We start from the raw sequence: 12,400 nt of genomic DNA, 5'->3' as shown, positions 1-12,400 counted from the left end.
ATCCAGATTAGGATTGCTCCCCTTAGGTCAGCAATATTTCCACATTAGTCAACTAAATATCTTATTTGTACTGTTTATATCTTTAATTTCTCTGTCAAATGACTCAAAATTTTACTTTCGAAACCCTGGGTTGAACTTTGAAGTATGGTTTGCATTTTTCGATAAGTTCATATATCTTTCTTCTTCTTTCCTTTTTTTATAGAGTTTCTATATTTGGAATGTAAGATTTTGGAGTAACCTAATTAGGGTTTTAGGTAGAAGCACTAGATATCATCGGAGGGTTTCGTCTCAAGCCTTTATACCTTTTATCATCCTTGTGAGGTTTTTCCATATTCTAGTCAATAAAACTCTTTTATTTCTTTACCCGTGTCTGAACTGTGAATTGACGTGATCGTACAGAGTTAAATATTTCCTTCAGCCTGTTATTTGACTCATGCCCTATTCTGTTAATATTTCTTATAAACTAGTGGCTGCTTAAACATTCAAGTGGGGAAATTAAATTTTTTTATTGTTGTTTCTTCTGAAAGAATCGATGTAGCATCCTTCGCTGATTGATGTTCGGTATTTTTGTATAGTGATGTCACCATTATTTGTAATGTCTAAAGTGAAGGTGTTGAGCATATTAATTTGTTATTGAACTAGTTCCCATATATTGATAAGAGATGCATTCAGCTTCTAGTTTTTTCTTGATGACCTTTTTTTTTTACGTTCCTTTGTTAGGTGAGGACATGCTGAAGAAGGCTGTTGGTAGAAAACAGCACATTGTTAATTAGTATCCTTTAACCACTTTTACCTGATTCTTTCTCAGTTTTCAGTTTCAGTTTGAGTAAACTAAATACAACATCCGTGGCTTGCACACAAAACAATTGCGATCACTGAATCTTTATACAGAAAAACACCATGTTTGGGTTAACGCAGAAGTTTTATTGGAGAAATGTCACGTAGGCATTTTAGACGAGAGCAAGTAGATACAGCATTCTTTGTATAGCTTTCCAGACGCAGCTATGGAGATAGCAAGAGAATCAGTTAATTCCACTTCTTGTCACATGGGAAGATAGATGCAAGGCATTCAAGAATGTAGCATGTGTTGATGCTTGTAAGTTGTAATATGCTAAAATAAAGGAGGAAAACTTATTCAAAGGCTGATATATTTTGGCTATGGAGATGTGTTGGTTTTCCATAAATATCCGTGGTGGTGGAATATTCCAAAAACCTCAGCATCTAACCATGGTGACCAAGGGTGAATTTGTTTATACCACAATTTTCACCATCTACTATCACTTTCACTTTTTAGTTAAACTTTTCACTTTTGATGACTTTCTGTAACGTCTGGTCCATTTTTGTGAAAAAATAAAAAGTTTGACCCAGGTTTATACAACAAAAATATCCCGATTGGAAATGGCAGAATTATGCATCATTTACAAGGTAAGCCAATGAGGGAATCCGAAAAATAAATAGGTTGAGAAGAAACAGCACAAAACGGGTCATCAGAAGGACCCCCGTGCTCACATAGAATTATATCGAAAATAGCTGGGACCTTTTTGCATCCATTGCGATTATATAAACAATTTGAAACCATCACATCCAGGATTCTGCCATTCTCACCTTACTGCTTCCGGCGCAGAATTGCAGTAAGGTGTATGCAAACATACTAATTTTGTACACGTTAGACACAAACTTGCAAAGAAAAGACCAATAACAAGTCCAAAAATGCTCTTCCGTCTATCCAACTTAACAGCTCTCTTAACAATGCTCCAAAAACAGGGGAAAAGTGCCCCACACGCGAATATCATAACATGATCCAGACCCCTATAGTCGATCCCAGGGAGTATTGCTACTATAGCTGATAATGGGCCCACAAATCCGATAAGTGCAGCTGATAGAAGGGATCCGTGCCAACTGTCAGTTGCACCAAAAATGCAGCTAGCGACTGCTGCGCCACGAGGAAATCCATGGAGGGACACGGGAAGAACCATGTGCCTTCCAAGCCCATACGCTTTGGGCGCAGCCACTCCCAATGCCAAACCCTCAGCAAGAGCATGGAGGGCTATTGCCAAACAAGACACAAGTGATTGATGTGTGGGCGCACTAATCGAAAATCCAGTGATATCAGTAATTGTATTTGCTGATGTCTTTTTGCGGCTTCCAAGCTTGATAGCACTAGATATGATCACACGGGCAAATATAGATCCTGCTGTGAGAAGAAACAATAGTGGAAAAAGACCCATTTTTGAAGATAGGAGTAGTTGAAGGGGTCGCCAAGCACCAAGGACAAAGGCAACGCCAGAGGCCGCAACTGTGAGGACAGAATGCTGAAGATGGAAAGCAAGAGCAAATGCAACAAGAGCAATGCCACCAAGCAATGGACCCAGACCAAAAAGTAACGAAACTAAGAGACCAGACCCATCCTCTGGGCTGCAAAGTAAAAATTTTGTTACAAAGGCGGATATCATAAACCTGTTTTTTGTGAGCAGTAGCTATGTCATAATAAATTTACAAGTGCTTACACAGGAAAATGTAGAAACATATTTAAATTTAGTGATAGCCAATGAAAGGTAAAGTCACTCTAATAGGCTTCTACGGTGAAAATTAGTGTATTTAGTGATAGCCAATGAAAGGTAAAGTCACTCTAATAGGCTTCTACGGTGAAAATTAGTGTATTTATTAGCCCCCCCCACCACCCACAATAACAAAAAAAACTCACTCACGCACATGGAAACAGGAGAGAGAAAGATTACTTGTAATTGTGGCTGAAATTATCAAACAATACACTCAGAGCTTCCATAAATGCTACGGAAAGTGTAGCAGCTGATGCAACTTGAGATGGGGAAGTTTCCTGCAATCCGAAAAAAAGAAGAAAATCATCGATCACAGTTCAAATACAAACCGTTAATGATCTAAACAAAATCAAAATTTATTCCCTAGAGGTAGAATTTGATCAATTGACAACAAGTATGTTGGGCATCAATGACAATACAGCTTTTTCCTTCTCTCTTCTCCCCTCCCCTTGTTCTTTTCCCCCCTCTCTCAGATAAGGCAATTTTTTTGTGTATTCGGCATGTGAGCTTTTTTCAAGCATTATTTAATCTGAGGCACAAATATTTTCTTTGATAACCATAAGAGACAAGCAGCTTAATTTCCTTCACTGATTGAATGATTTGAACTCAAAATTTCAAATCTGTGATTCTCAATCAATTTTTACTCATTTGGAGAAACCAAACACTATCCAGGTACGAAGCATGTCTTGCCAAAACAAAACTTAGGAAATCCCCTACTCTACCACTAGGCTTATTGATTGGCCATATAAAGCATGTCCACCACTACAACCCAAGCTCTTACCTATTACCGACATTATTTTGTTCTACAAAGACTATTGACTACAAATACAAGAGTTTGAAATATCTTCCCCTGGGCGTACTGCATGCAAAAAGTGTGGGCTAAAGCCATAAGATGTTTGACATTTCTTCTCGTCCTCTTTCTTTGGCCTGGACTAAGCACTAAATCTACCTTTATCAGAGTTGGGTCATTCTTTAAAATAAAGACATTAGGCAGAGCATATTAAGTTTAACCATTTTATTACTTAGAGGCTTAGGACTAAATAGGTAATATCCCCAAATCCACAAACAATTGAGAAATAGTAGTAAGAAGAAAATGAGGAGTTAGCATAAACTATATTTGTTAAGTTTATAAAACCCAAAAGGTGTTTTACATCCCAAAAAGCTATGCCTAGAGGCTGGTAGTAACCTCTTGGGTTCATAAGCCTACTCTTTATTAGTATTTAAAATATTCGAATGTGGGATATTTGTAAACAATATCTAATAAACCTTTGTAAACAAAAAATATAAACCAAAACAGGGACCATTCGTCCATACGTCCACACGACATTTTGTAGATTCCAATAAAACATTTTTTTTGGCAGCTACGATGTAAAACATATTTTTTGTTAGATATGTGGACCGAGAAAAAAATATATCATATACATACTGAATCAACAATTTGATATATAAACACCAAACAGTACAAATGAGTTGATAAAACTGTCAAGTAATGAGAACACTTCCAACAAACCTAAGCAAGGTGGACAGTACGTATAAACTGCAGTTAATGACAAATAAATAAGAGAAGCACTCAGGTCAAAGTAGCCCCATTGTTCATGATACCTATGATATACATATTATGTACAAAAGTTCCCCTCCCAAAAAGGGATACTGTCGATTGTGAAATTGCCCTTGTGTCTAACCAAGAAAAAAGCATGGGAATAAGATAGTTCCTTTTTTTTTGTCTAAGGGCAAATTCTGAACTCCCAAGTGCCAGGCATTTAGCCCGCATGGAAGATAGAGATACAAAATATCTCATTAGAAATCAAGTAACCAAAGTGGATGCCTAAAGATTCTTTTACTGTTTTACATAAAGCGCACAAAATTCTACCCCACCTAATTCAATTCCCTAATAGGTAGGTACATCCTACATTTTAAATGAATTCAAAGAGCTCCAATGTGCCGAATTGGTGGTAGAAATATTAAAACTAACGAAGTTTAACGATTTCTCAAACTACATACTTACATAGGAGGCAACGCCAAAAAATTTATTGGACACGGGATTATTTTGTTTCTAAATGTTGACCCCATATTCAAGTACTGAAAATTTTTGCTTCAGTGTTTAGGAACAAGCAAAGTTAAACTGTGCAAATGAAAAACAAATAAGTTTTACCTTGAATCCCTCTGGAAAGAACCTACAGTGATTACCATCCAAATCATACACCCAGCAGCAAAACCAGTAGCAAATGGCAGAAACTTATTGAATGCATCAGCACAAAATAAATGATGGAACCGCTACCAGAGAGGCTGCATCAAGAGATCACATGGATGCAATTTAATCATAATTATATCATAACCAAATGAATAAAACATAAATGCTAGAAGTTAAAAACATAGCAGTTCCAATGCTACGCCTTGAACCACTGTAAAACTTCACATCTGTCCCTCAAAAACCATTCAGCCTTATAGGACATGTTAAGATGATTTATACAATATTCATTTGCTTTTCTAGCCACGAATATCACTGGTTCAGATCAGACGCTGAAATAAATGTCTTACATGAGCAATGAAATTGGATAACACACTGGAATTTACTTCCTCTGGCTTCAGCAGCAAAGCAATCACCATATAGATCATTCATAAATACAGGTTCATTATCACATGAAAAATGTAATGCATAATGATTCCCATTGGCTTCACCTAACGGGGAACAGGTTAGGAGTTTCACTTGAAACACTTGAGTGGACTGATATGGGACCCAAATACAGCTAGATGGTTTTAAGATATTGGGCCTAACCAAATCATGCCCAAGGATTACAATTGAGGCCCAAGTGTCTCAAGCCCATAGAAGAATCTAGATGGTCTAACAATGATGAATAAAACGTGGGAGTTGTAGCTTCGTTAGGATATTCAGTTATCATTCAATGATTTTGTAACTAACTAGCTTTGGCTAGGGAATTACTAGCAATTATGGCTCGTGTTTACAGAGCTTGCTTATTGGGATTTACTAAATTTAATATTTGAATTTCTTCATAATAAATACCGGGTTCATAACATTGTCCCGACCTGCCGTATTTTGAGGAGCGCCGATTTCAACGATGGCCAGCACAGAAGCAGCTGCGAAGGTTTGAAAGCTATGGAGCGTTCGGTGTGGGGGTTGCAGGAGAGTATGTTGCAGGTGCAGGGTAGGCTAGATAGGATCGATCAAGCTCTCGAGGACCTCAGTTGAACTGAAGGTGTTGATGGGGACGGTGGATCAAGGGAACCATGAAAAATATCGAGATGGCAGCAGATCAACGAGAGAATATCAAGAGTTTGATGAGAAAAAAAATTGTTGAAAAAGAAAATTAGGAGATGAAGCCACCATCAAGGTGGCCTCAATGAACCAATGGTTGAAGGTGAATCATGAGTTGCACTATCAAGAAAAAAACTCTGAAAGAAGAAGGCCTTGCAAAGAAGTGCACTGTTGATCAACAGAATGTTGGGAATTAAGCATCCTGAAAAGTGGAACCCAGGTGAGCTTCCTCAAAAGGCAAAGCTGCCAAATAGTTGAAGCAACAGAAAAAATTCGCTAGGAGAATACATGAGACATAACTGGATTGAAAGCAGAGGAGCTCGCAAACTAAAATTTGCAGGGAGAGAAGGACATTTAATTGGATTCGGGAGGGTGGACAGGAAGGAACCCGTGGATGAGATGGGAAAAAACGACAAGTTGAATTGATTCAAAGTTACAGTGGCCGCAAAGCAACTAATCCATATGAGTTTGGTTTTTCAATGGCGATAAGAGGAAGAGCCGAATCAGATGGGGTGCTGAGGCGGTGTACTTTCTGCAGTCGGTGTTTACTATGGATAATTGCGAGGAACACTGCTAGTGTCATATGAGTGATGGGGCCAGAGAGGAAATATTGGGGAAGATAAAAGCCCCACGACCCGATAATGTATAGAGCTTTGAATTTGAGGGGTTACATGTGTAGTGATTGAGATGGGTTTTGTCTCATAAGTGGGTGTCTGGACAAAAAAAGTACATGGTGCTATCAAATTTTTAAGGCCCATGATTGTTAGGTGGGCGCGAATTAAAAGAGATGGAGAGGTTGAGGATCAGATGGGAGGGGGATTCGATTGGATGGATTTTGGAGGACTTGGCAGAACAACGAGAACCACGTTGTTTGTTCTTTGCCCGTAAATCTTGTTTTACATTCCCAGGTAGTAGGGCTTGAGTTTTGGGCATGTCAAGAGTGGGTCGGGCCATTCTAGGGAATATGGGCCACGGTAACCTACTGGACCCAAAGAGATTATAAAGGCCAGGCAGAGGGATTCATATCGCACAAGAATCAATATGCGCCAAAACCTAGATATTGGGCAGGACCAGGAATAATGTTACAGGACGCTGGATCAATGTGTTACGTCGGCGATTGATGTCCAGTGGGCCGCCGTTGGTTGACTGTGTCGGTGGCGGAAATGGAAAGCAAGCGGCACTTCGGAATCAACTCTTGTAGTGAGTAAAAGCGTTGAAGGAAAAACAGAAGCTAAATTTATATAGCACCTCCAAAGCCCAATCACAATGGCTGAAAGTTGGTGGGAGATTACAAATATAGGTGCTACTGGGGTGGTTGAACTATTTACTTCTGGAAAAGAGTAATACTGATTTTGGGATTAATGCTCGGTACTGTTTTAAAGGTTTATGTTTAGGGTGTCATCATGTTACGAACCCCATTATTATTGGGTCCAAAATATTTTAAAGAAAATTCAGGCCCAAGTTTGAAAGGCCCATGGGCAGCAAACAGTTCACGAGGAAAGGTAGGAGAAAGCATGGTCAGCTTGCAAATTTCAATTTGACAGGGTCGTTGTTGTCTTTTGTTAAAGTTCGGGCTCTTACTCTTTTGTGTTAATCCTCTTCATTTTCTGGATTGTGGTAATGCCTTAATTGACCTTGGTTTTGAGAACATAGTTTTTGATGTTGGATGGAAGGAGGACAAATCCGTAGAAGTTCAAGTTGTGGCTAAAACGATTGACTTTTTGAGTGGGACGATGGAATGGATGTGCTTGTTTTTATCATTATTACTGGGCATGGCAGGAGCCATAAACAAGAATCATCAAGTTATCAAGACTCAGCAGCCTTGAGGACAATGCTGATTAGAAGAACGGCATATGGTTTATGGACCCTAATACAGCAAGATGGTTTTAAGTTATTGGGCCTAACCAAATCATCCCCAAGGATAGCACAAATTGAGGCCCAAGTGGTCTCAAGCCCATAGAATGAATCGGTTGATGTCTAACAAATGAAGGAATAAAACGTGTGGGAGTTGTAGCTTGTTAGGATCTTCAATTTATCTATTCCTAGATTTTGTAACTAAAGCTTTGGCTAGGGAATTAACTGTAGCAATTTTGGCTAGGGTAATACAGAGCTTGCCTCTTGGGATTTATATATTTTATATTGAATTGTCTTCATATAAATCGGGTTCATAACAGGGACATTCGGATACACCAAAAGAAGTTCAAACCCAGTATCATGAATCTTATAAAAGGTAGACAATGAAATTCACACAATGAGGTGGTGCATTGTGCATATTCCCAAAGTTATTGCATCCACTACAGACTGACATACTATGCAAAATGTTTCGATTGGATCGTAATGCTTCTAATCATACAAAACTAGGCTTAAAATTTTAACAATGAAGTAATCATGGAAACACAATGTATATGTACACACACCCACAAGCAAATCAAGTTAAAAATCTACTCAACTGCATACTGATTACTACATAGATTGGTCATAAACAAAAGGTCCATTATCACAAGAAATTTTCCATGAATAAACGATTCCCAGTGACCTTACCAAACAGGTTAGGTGTTGTGCTTGGAATACTTAAGTGGACATTGGAACACCGAAGAAATTCAAACCCAGTGTCATGAATCTAATAAAAAGTAGACAAAGAAATTCACTCAAGAGGTTGCGCATTGTGCATATTCCCAAAGTTATAGCATCCACTACAACTGACATAGTGTCCTACTTGTCTCGATAGGATTATAATGCTTCCAACTATATAACAAGTTAAACATCTACTCAACTAAATACTGATTATACAGTATATATCCATAATATTTCTCTAGGTTCTTACAATTTGCAACATTCGAATATTTTAAGGTGATAGTATAAGCCAAAAAGATCCGTTTATACTCTCTGGATTCTTTCCATGCAAAGAATCATCTTAGAGGAGATAATTGCAGAGTTAACCTCGCCCCCATAGTGGATATTGGAAAAAAGAAACCTATCTGCGATTTCACAAATTTATAAGCCTAATCTAGTCATATAAATGGACAAAATAAAGTACCTGCGGCAGCGACGTAATCACACTCCATAACATGGCATTCTGTGGAGATACTCCTCTCGATGCAAGCACCATACGATCAGCTAATCCCTCAGGTATATTGTGCACAGCAATGCCATCGTCACCAATATCCCCTGAGATAAACCCTGGGAGCTAGCGAAGGATACTCCAACACCAGAGCCCTCCCAAAAGAATGAAGAGTCATGATACCGACAACTAGAATGACTTTAGCAGCTTCTGCTCCTTTTATGTCCAGCATGCTTACTTCACCATATTGCTCAAGAAACTGGGAATAGTTGAAAAGTAAATTAAACTCTAAAGTGCACCGAAGAATATTCAGGACCATATCCCTGGTGACCATTAAGGGGGTAGCTCAATGCTAATGGTCACTGATACTTATGCTTACTACAAAAAAACTACATGAAGAAAGCCTTTAGTTTACAACTGCACATGACACAATGTGCTCCCAGCAGATGCAAAAAAGAAAAGATTTCAAAGATTCAATTTTAAACGACCAGCAGTTGATACAAGGAGTATGAGATGATGACTTCATACTGTTTCCAACCGTATGATACACTTCTGCCAATAGATGCCCTATATGAATAAAAATTTGGATATTGTAACTACTGGAAGTGAAGATCTGTTGAGGATCGCGGACCGCCAGATGGACAAATTGTCAGTTACAGTGTAACACAGAGGCACAAAATGGACATCTGTATGCATACCTTATTCACATGCAAAATTACATAAATAAATAAAAGACAAAAATATCTTTAGGGGATCACTCAAAAGAATGACATGAGCTGCTACGAACATTACACTAATTTCCCGGGGTTGAACTATGGGTAAACATATTCTCTAACAAGTCCAACAAGTTAAAAAAGAAAAAATAAAGACGGGCAAGCATTTCGCACATTGGTAAACAATATCAGCAGACTCCATGAAACCAACTGTTAGCATCAGATTTCTAAAGTGTCCAATAAGATAGAACATGAAATAAAGAATTTCATTTATCATGGAATGCTTTTGACTAAGTAACTTCCATAACATAGAATTTTTTGTTTCATTACAGTACTAGGCGCATAAACTACGCTCAATGACAACTTGTTTCCAAAATGAAGAATGATTCATGAAAACCAAAAATCAAAAAGGCTAAGTTGATAGCCTAATGCAGGCTAATAATTAATGAGCCAGTCATCAACAAACCTTTAACTCGCACACCAAGATCAATTAGTAACAGACTAAAATGCATGTCAAATTGTCAATAGGTTAGTAAACCAAACTGCACCACAAGAGGCAAGAAAAACAAAAAAATACAGAAAAGATAAGAAGTTACACTGTGCAGAAGTAAAGAGTTTGGGCCCTCTGGGCAGCAGGCGAAGGAATTAAATTGGTAATAAAAACCATGCAATATTATTACTTATATAAAAAATCAGCAAAAGCGTATTCATAACCATGTTTCAGAGGAAAGAAAGCATGATAGGTCTAAGAGCTTAACCTTCTTGCAAAGCCATATGAAAATGCCACCAGCTAAAATTCCAATAACAACCCAACTGCCACTTCCATGGTTCTGCCCTTCCTGTATTAGGTCAAAGCTAGCAGCCAACATTACTCCTGCAGCCATTCCATTGCATATTCCAGCCCATTGAGAATCAAGTTCCACAAAGAAAAATGGGACAGCACCTAAACCAGTAGCAGCAGCCATTGCCAGCGTTAAAAATGCAACTGTTGACACGGAAACTTTATTCCCGCCCTGCCACGATTCACCTCTTTCTCTACCAGCGCTATCAACATTAAAAACGCGCTCAGTCCCCGAGCCATCTATCACACCAACCCCTGCATTCCTTCGTGGAGCAGTTACTAATGATTCTGAAGTTCCTTTCTCGTTTTCTGCTATTACACTATAACTTAATATAGCTATAAAGAGAAAAAGAGAAAGAATTGGCTTAACTCCTAAACTCATTTTCAGCCTATTGACGCTACCAAACATTGCACAGTCAGAAGAACAAGGTAGAATTGGATGTTTTCTTTACTGCAGTATGCTCATCTCCCAGTCAAGAGAACATGTTCAGACCATTTATAGCTATGCAACCATCATTCGTTTTCGTGGATATAGCTTGGTCGTCAATTCAACTGAACACCCACCGATGAATGATGAATATCTCTAAGACAACCATGCAGTTGAAACTTAAGCTTGATGCCCCAGCTCCTTCTCTAAAATGAATGGATATAAGTAAGAGATCCATAAACAAAAAAGAACATCAAACACAAAAAGCACAGAGAGAACAAACATAAGAAATGTACGAACATGAGTTACATATTTCCAATGTTGTAAATGGCAGGAGGCGGTGGCGTGGCGGTCAGTGACCGCCTACCGTCTCGGCCGCCTAGGCTGTTGAATTTTTTTAGCCATTTTTATGGGTACTTATACATAATTATGCAATGTAACTACAAATAGTCATAATATTTACATGATATATGTGATTAAATAATGTTTATGCATAAAGAAGCTTCATACAAGGTGCAAATAAATATATAAATACAAACTAACAAGATAAATAAGATGGTGGCTGATGCGGCGGCGGGCGGCTGGAGTCAGGTGGTGGCTAATGGTGGAGGACACCTGAAACAAAAAGTAAATACAAAAGAGAGTGAGATGCGCTTTTATTATATGTAGGTTTTTTAAGTTGATTGATTTTGACTGGTTTTAAAATTATTTGATTGTGACAGTTGACTGTAGATTTTAAAATCATTGACCGCCTCAGACCGCCTATAGAGACCACCTAAGACAAAGGCGGGGTGGTTGGGGCTGCCTACCACCTAGGCGGCTGCCTCGACTGCCATTTAAAACACTGCATATTTCTTTCTTTTACTCTACTCTCAACATTCACCAAAGATTGGATAAGTGGGACAACCACTTACAAATGGGGAGGAAACTATTGTTCAGAAAGAATGAAAAATATGTTAATGTACTGTCTATGACTATTAGATTAATCAAAAATAGAGAGCAAAATTCATAGATTACATTTAAGTTTCATCATAGAAACTTAAGATTTTCATCAGCCTTAAAAATATTAGAATAATTCCTTTACTTCTCCTCGTGTGCAGTAACAATCAGCGCTCAATATTTCAAAACAGACTAAGATGCAAAGGTCATGTGTTAACTCAGCAAACCAGACAACATAACCAGTATTTCCGTTATTTTTGCTTGAGAAGAAATACAAAACAAGCCATTTGCAAATCATTGATTGTAGTCTTAACCGAAAATAGTATTTAATCAGGCAGTTAGTCGCATGTAAGTCAACTCTTCAGCTGCCATAAACCTTTGGATTTGCATAAACACAGGAATCAACATCAAGTATGATTCTTTACAAAATTCACATAGTGCAATTCATAACAACAGTAGATGGACTAGGAGAATAAACAAGGAACCACCTGTGTCAGGAATGGTAAATCCTTACATAAAATGCCAAAACAAAAATCATAAAGAAATATAAAACAAACCACTTAACATTTGGTCAATCGAAAAATTCA

The 12,400-nt window shown here is 38.1% G+C and overlaps 1 pseudogene; it reads right to left on the bottom strand.

The window, feature by feature from the left end:
• Window positions 1-1,590: 1,590 nt before the first annotated feature.
• LOC140892081 (putative zinc transporter At3g08650) lies at window positions 1,591-10,906 on the bottom strand (annotated as a pseudogene).
• Window positions 10,907-12,400: the final 1,494 nt, after the last annotated feature.

The sequence above is a fragment of the Henckelia pumila genome, chromosome 3 (assembly GCF_033568475.1).
Source record: "Henckelia pumila isolate YLH828 chromosome 3, ASM3356847v2, whole genome shotgun sequence".
NCBI classification, from domain to species: Eukaryota; Viridiplantae; Streptophyta; class Magnoliopsida; order Lamiales; family Gesneriaceae; genus Henckelia; species Henckelia pumila.
The sequence above is the reverse complement of the archived record's forward strand: the minus strand, read 5'-3'. Positions and strand labels throughout refer to the sequence as shown.